The sequence below is a fragment of the Gracilinanus agilis genome, chromosome 3 (assembly GCF_016433145.1).
Source record: "Gracilinanus agilis isolate LMUSP501 chromosome 3, AgileGrace, whole genome shotgun sequence".
Lineage (NCBI taxonomy): Eukaryota > Metazoa > Chordata > Mammalia > Didelphimorphia > Didelphidae > Gracilinanus > Gracilinanus agilis.
Window position 1 is genome coordinate 542,477,583 of NC_058132.1, and position 11,498 is coordinate 542,489,080.

Below are 11,498 nucleotides of genomic sequence, written 5' to 3' on the forward strand. Positions count from 1 at the left end.
AAAGGAATATTGTCTGTCTCCAATGAAAGAACTGATGGAGTCTGAATGCAGATCGAAGGATGCTACTTATTAGTATTTTTTTTTTATTTTGGGGTTTTGGTTTTATATGAGTATTAATTCACAACATGACTAACACAGAAATATGATTTGCATGATCACACATGTATAATGTAGATCAAATTACTTACCCTCACATGGAGAGACTAGAGAAAAGAAAGACAATTTAGATATTATAATTTCAGAAAATGTATGTTAAAAATTCTTGTTACATGAATTGGGAAAATAAAATATTTCTAAAAATTTTTAAATTAAAACTTAGGAAAGATCAATGTTATTCTACAACAGATTCAATACTGGCAGAATTTTGTTGATTTAGGAGGTGAGTTGTGCAAAATCCATTAAAATTAATTGTAGTTCTCTTAGATTTTAATCTTGATATTTTTACAACTTTAAAGTTACATTTTGTTTTGCTTGATAATATATGTATAACCCAGACTGAAATGCCTGTCAACTCTAGGAGGGGAGAGAAAAGAAGAGAGGGAGACAACATGACTCATATGACTTTGGAAAACTTATGTATAATTTTATTTTTAAAATAAAATATTTAAAGAAAAAATAAAGTAATATTTATATAACATCTATTAGATATAGATGAATAAAAAAGGGACAAATTTCCCTGAAATAATGTCAGGGGACTATGAATAAGGAAGTACTAAGTTCAAACATGAAGTGCCCAAATGATTCTAAGTCAGGCATTTTATTACTCACAGACATGAAAGTCTGTGAATTTCTTGCCCTACAATTCCATAGACACACAATGTTGGCTTGAGCATTACAGTGTACACTGCTTGAGAGCACAGTTATCCTTGGTCTTTACTCTTTTATCTGATTGTTATTGCAGGGAAGATACTCAGAAATTGAGTGTGAGTAAGGCATTTGGATCCCTTAATCAGTAAACAATCTAGACTGTTCACCTCACTCTTCAACTACAATTTAAGTCATAAGTAATGTTTGCTAACCATGTATTAGGTACATTTCCCCATTTTACCTTTGAAATGCTAAATGTAGTTGACCAAACCAGTTGTTGGATACAACGGGCATTCCCAGTATATAGCCCTATTCCGTCAGTGGGTACTCTCTCTATTCTTTGTATCCCCAATAGTTAGCATAACGCCTGACATATAAGACATACTTAATAATTTTTTTAAATAACTTTAATAAAGATCAACTTTCTATCTGATCCTACAGTCCATCTCATGACCATTACCTTTCTGGACATGGATGGATAGAATGATAGATACAATGAGGTGAAAGGGCACTGTAATCCTATTGATATCCTACCTTGCATCTGCCTCAGTGTTTGGAGTCATTGTTGAGACCTTAATGGGTTCTTCACTGCTGTATTTAGTTAAGATGAGAATATTTGGAAGACTATCAATGGATTGTTTAAAATTAATAACTTACCTATTTTATTTGTCCCCAAATAAAAAAAAAGAAAAATTATTAAATGATTGTTCTTAGGGGTAGGTATATTCACAATCCATTCTCCTCATAACTATTGTGTCCAGGGAAAGTTAAACTTCACCAGCATAGACCATTTACTCATTCCACTGTCTACCCAGACCATTATACTCTTTTCTAGATGCATTGCTGGTTACCTATCATTTCTATCTTTTTCCACTCTGTCTCTGAATTCTGCCTCTCTTTCATTGACTACTATTTAGATATATTTATTCTCTTGAGGGCAGGAACTGTTCTCTGTATCAATAGCTATAGCATTGAGGATATCTGACATCTTAAAGATGCAATATATTCATATATATATATATATATATATATGTTATTCAATCACTCTTTTGAGTAACAAAATAATTCCTATATTATAACCAAGCAATTAAATTTTGGGAATTGAAATGATATAATATAAAGAAAAAAGGAATAAAGCATTATAAAATTTAAAAAGGACCACATAATGTTATTATTAACTCTATCAAAATATTTATATAGAATGTTTTTAACTAAATCCTTGTGGGAATCTTTTTTGTTGTTAATTTTTTAAGCCTTCAAATTGATTGACAATTTAAATTTGCAATTTAGTGAAGAAAATACTATGAACTTGGTTTCTTAAATGCTAGGCCAGTGGAGGACAAGTTCCAGCAGGTTTTGCCAACTTTTAAAGGTTTCACATTTTGGCTTGGAGAAGAGACTTCCAATGAACTTGGCCACTCCATGCTACTTTTATAATCTAATCATTAAAGTCCCAAAACATTTACATAGACATATGATATGTTATATTAATAAAAGCTGATTTTTAAGATTAATCATTAGGGACTTCTGACTTTTCTTCCCTTCCACCCATCTTTTCTTCCCTCCTCTTCTTTCCTTCTTCTTTTCCCTCTTTTCACAGTGATCAGGAAAGAAAAAAGAGGTCTTCCTACTCATAAAATATTCCAATACTTATTCTACAATAATGTTAGCTAGCCCATTATAACCATATTAAATATTCTTTACAAAATACTATTGTGGAATTTTTTTGTTAGGGTTCTTAGTCTATGGTATATGAATTTTTATAAATAAATTTTCATAACTAAATTCAAATAAAGCTTATTTCCTTAAGAATTCTACATGTTAATATGTTTTATGATATTATTTCAAGAGGGGGATCCTCACATTTCCCAAGATTACCAACAGGGTTTATAACACATGATACTCCAAAAATGTTTAGAACCCTGTGAGGAGTTAAATTTGGGGGGCAGGAGTTTGATTAACAGCCAGTGTGAAGTTTATTAAATGCAAAACACTTAGTTTATTATTAGAAAACATGAATAGGAAATAGGAGGGAGGAAAGTGAAAGTAATCTTACAATAGCTTATAACTATAGCCCAGATCCCAATCCTAACTAAATTTCTCTAGAAAACCCTATATCTATCTGCCTCAGAGGGCAGTACCTTCTGGTAGGCCGAAGCCCTCCCCTACTCTCACTACTTTCTCTATCTGATAATATATCCACTATCTATCTGTCTGTCTATTCTAGTCATTTAGGCCTTATTCTGTTTCTCTGTCTCCAGTCAAAGAGAGTGATAGCAACACACCTCCCCAGGAAAGCCAAAGACCAAAGGCCTTTCCAATGGTCTGCAACTTACAAAACCAAACTCAGCCACACCCTTCTGTCACCAACTGCCAAGTGGCACAGCAAGGGGGTCTCTAAGTGCCAAAGTGCCCAGCAGGGAGGGTCTCTTACTGAAAAATATTATTGCTCCTTTTCCTCTTAAACATAAAAAGTAAAAATTAATACAAACTATCTTAACAACCCCTATATTTGGTAGAAGAATCCCCAAACTCTTGGGAATTCCTCTACCCAGGAAGAATGTTCAATTCAGCTAATCAGAAAATGATTACTAGAAAGGCCCAGGAAAATACAAGGAAAACACATATAGTACTGAGGCTTGATTGCAGAGATGTAAAAATCCATGATCTAAGACAGTGATGGGCAAACTATTCCACACCGGCCAGATCCAGGCCATAGTTTGCCCATCACTGCCTTAAGCAATTCCCTAATCACTAGCCCCCACATCCAGATGTAGTGATTAAGGAATTGCTTAAGGAAGTAATGGGCAAACTATGGCCTGGATCTGGCCTGTGTGGAATAGTTTGCCCATCACTGATCTAAGCTAAAGATATATGAATGGGGAAGGTTTCTATTTAAAATGATATGATATGATATGATAAGCTTACAGGAACCCAGCAGAATCTATTATTTCTCCTTACCATTAGAATTTGTGTGGAAAATTTTGAGGAAGTTTTTAGGAAGAAGAGGAATTAATATTCCTACTGCTGAAAAAATTTAGATTCTAACTTTGTGTATGAGCTTCCTTTTTCCAAAATATTCAGGATGAAGAGAATTCAGTAGCCACTGAATGAGATGCGAAAGGAATATATCAGTGGCAACACTAGAGAAAATGCCTCTCTTATCCCAAAAGAATGACCCACTACTACAATCACGAAGATGTTTCATACCATTATGGTATCTCTGAAATTTAGACTTTTCAAAACATCCATGTTCCAATACAAGCAAGTTCTGTGTTGTGGTTTCCCATACATCATTCCTTGAATTGTTCCTCTCACAGCTATTTTTTTTCCCAAGATACAATAATTAATGATTAGCTGTAGGCTGTCTTTGAGTAGTTGAGGCTAGATTCTCTCTATTCCACATGCCTGCCCATATTTTCAGAAAATAAATTCTTTGTTCTTACACCAATGGGATCAGTTTTCCTCTTTCGGTTCTTTTGGGTCATTCAGAACAAAATCTATTAACACCACTTAGTGAAATACAGGGTTAAAATTGTGGCTATCAAGAAATGTATCTCTCAAATCAAAGTCATGAATAAGTGAAAATGAGTTGTATATATTTGTATTAAAATATTAAAATGATGTCTAATCTTTCACTATAGTATTTTATGCTAAATAATAAGTTGAACATTATTTAAATGAATTTTTGTTGGAACTATGTAGTTAGAGTATTTTTGTTATTTTTTTCTTTTTTAAGCATTTACCTTCTATCTTAGAATTAATATTATCTGTTGTTTCTAAAGCAGAAGACTTGTAAGACACAGGCAATTAGGGTTGTTATTTTCCCAGTGTCAGAGAGCTATGAAGTGTCTGAGACCATATTTGAGCCTAGGATCTCCTATTTCCAGGCCTGGTTCTCTATCCATGAAGTCATCTGACTACCCTGAAAAGTATTTTCAACATTAAGCACACACGTCAGAAACAAAATCATTGAGAGGTATAAGTGGGGAAAAGGGGGTTTTGATTGGTTGAATATTTTAAAAGGTTAGGTTGCCAGGTAATTGAATAATTCTCAATTACCAATTAAAGAATAACCTCAAGTCAAAGTGACTTTTATGGGGGTTTATTTACAAAATATAGGAGAGAGTGGAAGTAGAGAGATAAAAAGAGGGTAGAGTAAAAGTCAATTAACAAGGGTTTTAGCCACAAGGGCTTCTCCCAACCAAGGGAGCCTTCCAGAGGCTATTACCTTTTGGGAGGTTAAAGGAGTCAGCCTTCTTCACTCACCAAATGTGGTTCTAAGAGAAAGATTTAAGAGCAGTCTCACCAAGGTCTCAGGGTCCCAGGTCCAGAGTTCCTCCAAGTCCAAGCAAGAACAAGAAGACAACCCTCAGCTCACTGAACTCTCTTTTTAAAGGGGCCTCTTTTGTGTTACTTCCTGTGCCTTCCTCTTAGTTTACATGTCCAATCACAACAGGCACTTTTCTTGGGACTGCCCGGAAGGCAGTTGGTAAATTCTGATTTGTCACTCACTCTAGCTCACTTGGGTCACAGACCACCCAACTTGTGAGTTAAGTGGAGATGTTTTCACCTTTGGTGATTAAATCTAAAGATAGTCTTGGTAGATTTAATCTCATTATCACAGGGGACAGGTGGGTGGCTCAGTAAATTTAGAGGTAGGCTTAAATACAGGAGGTCCTGGGTTCAAATATGGCCTCAGACACTTCCTAGCTGTGGTACCCTGGGCAAGTCATTTAACTCCATTGCCTAGCCCTTACCATTCTTCTGCCTTAGAACCAATACACAGGATTGATTCTAAGACAGAAGGTAACGGTTTATAAAAAATTAAAAAAAAATCATTGATATATTTTTTTAAATTCCTGTTAAAATAATCTTAATAAACATTTGCTTTGGAAATGAAAATAAAACAGATCAGCAAGTATGTGTCATTAACATTTCATTAAAATATGTAATAGCATGATCTAATTTTGCTAGATAACAGAGTATGCTGAATGACTACTATTTAGGAACATTTTCTGGCTCCTTTTTAAAACTAAACAATAGTTATTTCTATGAAGAAGAAAATATTAATGTACAATTGGGAAGACTACAATGATAAGGCATCTTTTGCTACAACTTAAATAATGATACTGCCCATCCTAAGAATTCTTTGGTATAGGAAATATAATTATTCTAACTCAGTTTCAATAAAACACCCTGCAAAAAGGAGGGAGGAATCTCATTGTTTCCGCATCTTCTGAAAACCTGTAGGTATAAAGCACTGTGCTCACACCCTATTGTGTATACTCTGTGGGAGGTACAATTTCTAATTAAGTAGAGATGGGAAGTAGAGGAGAAAAAATATTGCACAAAGCTCCATAGTGTTCTTAATTGTAAATAGTTAATGGTGATGGGCCTTGGAAAGCATCTGACTAATACTGAGCTAAGTAGTAATGAAGAAAGGGAAATGGAAGAATGGGGACAGGGTGAAATGGTACTTAACCTTAATGGGGTCCATTGGCCAGTTTAGTTTTTATGGTGTAATCTTCCTGAGTTTGAACATTGACTTCTATCATCCTCTCTTTTTGGACTTACAGGTGAAATTAGAGGTAAGAACTAGAAAAATCACATAAGGTGAATTATCAGTTAGAATAAGTTGGCTGATTTCAAACTATATTTGCAGCCACTCTGACAATTCTTATCACATACTCACCAGGATTCACACTACCTCTGGAATTCAGAACTCTGGAGAGGTGAGTTTACTTTATGCCCCCAAGATCCAGCCACCTGCCCTTCCCAGCCATATTTTATGCCACGTCAGCATATTCCGTACTTTTTTAAATCTCTTTTTTGTGTAGTCTTTACCCTATAAAGTGAAAGCTCCTTGTTATGGGAGAAAAATGTTCCTAAATAGTAATTCCAAAGCAGAATCAGAAAATGTTCCTAAAAAGTAGTTATTTAGCATACTGTGATATCTAGCAAAATTAGGTCATGTTATTACATATTTTAATGAAATGTTAATGATATATTAACTCTAATGTGATGAGTAACTGCTTCTGAGTCTATATTTACCACAATGCAAAAATGATGGAGGTAAAAACATAGTTTTTATTATTATCCTCAAACATAAGTTTGAGCCTCAGAGAAAATCTGAACAAACATGAAGATTCTGACTACTTCTTATAGGAAAATTATATCAGTGACAGAGAAATAATTATGTTATATATTTCAATCTTATATATTCCTCTTAGGCTATGAAAGTTAAAAAGCTGATAGATCCATAATCTCATATGTCCTTCAATGTCATTAAAATGTCATTAAAGTTGAACAAATTTAGTTAAACAGAGTTGTGATCTCATGCAACCCCTAAGGAAACAAATTTTGTCAAACAATAGGTAAATTAAATCAGGTTACAGATTAAATTGCCTTTAGAAGATTGACACTTAGGATGATTGAGGAGGGAGATTTAGAGGAGGAATCAGGGACACTGGCTTCTGATCTAAAGAAAATTTAAAGTTCTTATGAAAAACTTTACATCCCATGGGATTATTTTGACAAGATGAGGTTAATATTAAACAAAAGTTGGAGGAATAAACAGAAATAAAAAATTCCTGTGACCTCCTTAAAGGCACAATCTATATTGTTCGCCTATGTTTTTATTACCAGCACTTTGCATAGTGACTAGCACCAAGGATGTATTTTTATCTTCCCTCTCTATATTCTTCCCTTCCCTTCCCATTTATCCAACTTCAATTATGGATGAAGCATTTTCCCTCAATGTCCCATGTTTTAAAAATTAGAGATATATCAGATATTAATATGTTGTACATATAGCTGCTAGCCTTTTTTTGGGGGGAGGGAGGGTCCCTACTTGTGATTTCATTATTATTGGGAATTGTTGATTGGGAAAATGTCTCCAGTAGCACAGTTTAGACATTTAACTTAATTTGTACTCTTGAAGACTATTTGACCCATCTGATAGCCAGTATGTCTTCAACTACTCTACCTCACAATTGAGTAGCTTTCTAATCTGTTAAATTGACTGGATTCATATTAAGTGCCCCATGGTTTAGTGTTTATCTGTTGTTAATTGTTCCACATCTTAACAAATAAACTATAGTGAAAATGAGAATTAAAAAAAAAAAACATTGAATAACTTGATAACAGGCTATATATGGATACGGTAAAAATTGCCCCTCTCTGCCCTTTGATGAATCCAAGTCACCAGACCTAGATGACCAACATTTTGAAGGAATTGTTTTTGAGAAAGAACAACAGATGTATTTGCTGACATACTGTCATTGATATTCTAAAAATCATAGTAAAAAGGAAAATTTCCACAAGATTTAATAACAATAAAGACACAAATAATTAAAAAAAAAAACTTTACTAACTATAAGCCACTGAGTTGAAATTGATTTCTGAGAATAATCAAGAACAGATCATTACAGAAGTGTAGGTGAACACCTGGATAAAAAAGGCATGATTATAAAGAGCTGATATATGTTCATGAAGAAGATGTTGTACCAGATTAGCTTCAATTACTCTTTGGTAAGGATTACTAAACTATAGACTAATGCCAAAGGCAGAATATACTTAATTTTTGCAGGAATTTTGATAAGGTACCCTACAATATTCTTGTGGAAAATGTGGGGAGGTATGGATTAGACAATAAAATAATGATATGGATTCAGAATTGGCTGGATAGTTGTACTTAAGAAATACAGTCATCCCTCCCCTATCTTTGGAGTTTTGTTCACAGAACCCCGTAATAGGTGAAAATCTGCCAAGTAGAAACATTATATTTATTTATCATTTATATGTATTTTAAGGCTTTATAAACCCTTCCTACTCTCCTATAAACCTTTTCCACACTCTTATTAACCTTTCCCACACTATTATAACCACTTCATATGTTCTTAAACACTTTCTGAACATATGGGCACAGTGTGGGAGAGCAAACAGACCAATGCTACGGTCACTGCGCCAATCAGCATTGTAGTGGATAAAATGGGGGAGTACACTAAATTTCAGGGGGTGATCTCCTTCCCTTGCTGAGTGATGGAGGGGTAAAAGGTGATTGAGGTAATAGGAGAGGAATGAAGGGGATACTGTGTTTAGAGGAATGGACAAGGCAGTATTTGGATGGTAAGGGTACAGGTGAGGTATTCAGGAGAGGCAGTTAACACAGACTAGACACTCAGGCTAGAGAGAGAGGACACTGGGGGGAAATAGGCTGAACCCTTCCAGGCAAGAAAGGTACTTTTACAGACACAAGGAATAGGGCCAGTCAGAAGTAGTTTGAATCTGACTTGAGGGCTTTCTTGTCAGTTTCTCAAGTCCTCAAAGGAGGTATCACAAGGCTCCTCCCTGTCAGCGAAACTGAAGGGATTCAGGAGGAAGCATTGGGCACCTACTTCCTCCCAAAATGGATGCGTCCAGTTTCCCTCAAGAAATAAAGAGAATTATTCTTCCCCTTCACCTTTGCCTAGTTTCTTCAACACAAAGATTCTCCAGAGGGTTTATTTAGGTAACCAAGGGTTTATTAATGTTTTGGGGTGGCCTGGAAGGAGAGAGGGGATTGGGGTTTCTGACAACTGCTAGGGAGAAACTCAAGATGGGGGAGGGTCTCAGGAATGAGTTAGACTGAGAGAGAGAGCCTGCTCTCTCAGCTGAGGAAGATTTGGCTGCTTATATGGTAGAGGGTATATTAAAGGGATAGTTTGAATTTGAGGATGTCCTATTTGCCTATTGGGGAAAACTAAACCCACGAAGTCTTTTTACTAAAAACCCAAAAGCCACCCTGCCTCCCAGAGCCCCAGGAAAACAGGCAGGGAAAAACAGGGAAATAATATGGAAAAGGTCAGGGAGAGGTCCAGAAAAGTTAGCTAGGTTCAAATTGTCTAAAGACAAACACAGGCCAAAGCAAACCAAAAGCCAAAATAGAGCTCTGGTTGATCCTTCTGATCAGGGACCGACTCAACTCTCTCAGAATTTTAAGGCTTCCAACTGCCAGAAATTTTCAGTTGGCCCCCTGCAAGAGCAAAACCCTCTCTTGCAACTTTTGCATTACAACACCCAGGATGCAGAACACAGCACTGTGACTGGTCCCCTTTCATTCCATCAGCCAGTAGTGTGCTGTATACAATCTCACCTTGGCAAACTTACTTAAGTGGTAGTGGTGTACTGCATTGCCATTGTGTACAGTACAGTATTCATCCATAAAATCCAGATATATAGCAAAAATCCATGATAAAGAATTAGATATTTATTTAAAAAAAAACAGGGATACAATGAAGCTGTGATAAATGAAATACACTCTAGGGAGGGATGATTGTAGTTCACTGTTTAAAGTCAATGTGGTCTTAAGATTCTAGTGGAATGCCCCCAGGGATAAAGGCTGGGAACTACACTTTTATCAATGATTTGGATGAAAGCATACATGACATATTCATCAAACTTACACATGTCACAATGCTGGAAAAGATTTTTAGTTCCGGGTTAAGATGGCGGCAGAGTAAGAAGCAGCTCTTAACCGCTCCTGACCGAAACACACAAAACTCCTCAAGGGGACATAAAAACAAGTCCAGACGAACGGAGGAACCCCACAACAGGGCACAGCGTGGAAGGTACGTGGAATCGAGACATTTCCAGGCTATAAAGGGCTCTCACTAAATCGCGGGCTGAGCAACCACCCCACCCCCACCCCCTCCACACACAAAATCTATAGCTCTGAAGCCAGCTAAAAAGAAATAGAGCAAGTTTGGGGCACCCATCGAGTCATTGGCAGCTCCAGGGCCTGTTCCTGAGAGCAGCAAGATTTAGGGCCCCAATAAGCCAGAGAACGCAAGCGAAATCTGAGCGCGAGGGTGAAAGTGGACGCCCAGCCCAGAGCGCACAGGCACTGGCGGAGGCGTGGATGGAGGCAGACACAGCCAGGAACTAAAGCTCTGAAAACCAGAGTGGGGAACCAGTGCAGACGGGTATACGACTGTGGAAGCAGCGCCCTGAGACTTGTAAAGGAACCTCCTGCAGAGGATCAAGCAAGGGGGTCCACTAGGGGGCTTGACCTTGGAAAAAACCAGAACTCAGACCTCAGGTACCAATAGACCATGGACAGACACTGAGCGCGAGGATAAACCTGAGAAGCTGCTGGGCTAATGATGGCTACCCAACCTCAGGAAACTCAGAAGAGAAAGAATAACAACAAGAAAAAGAAGCCCTTAACACTCGACAACTTTTACACAGAGAAAATCCAGACAACCGAGCAAACAGAGGAGGAGAACAAACAAGCATCCGGACACTCCTCAAATAAGGAAAACTCCTCACAAGCTACAGAAGAGTTCAAAACTGAGATTTTGAGGAAAATGGAAGAGATCTAGCAAGAAAATAACTGTTTAAAAGGTAAAATCTTGCAATTGAACACCAGAAATGACCAGATTGAAAAGGAATTCCAGAAGATTATGGCCGAAAACCGAAAGATTATAGCTGAAAATCAATCCCTAAAGGCTAGAATTGAGCAATTGAAAGCTAATGATCTCTCAAGACAACAAGAACAAATAAAACAAAGTCAAAAGACTGAAAAAATAGAAGGAAACATGAAATATCTCAATGAGAGAGTGACAGACCAAGAAAACCGGTCTAGAAGAGACAATTTGAGAATAATTGGTCTTCCAGAAAAACCAGAAATTAATAGAAACCTGGACTCC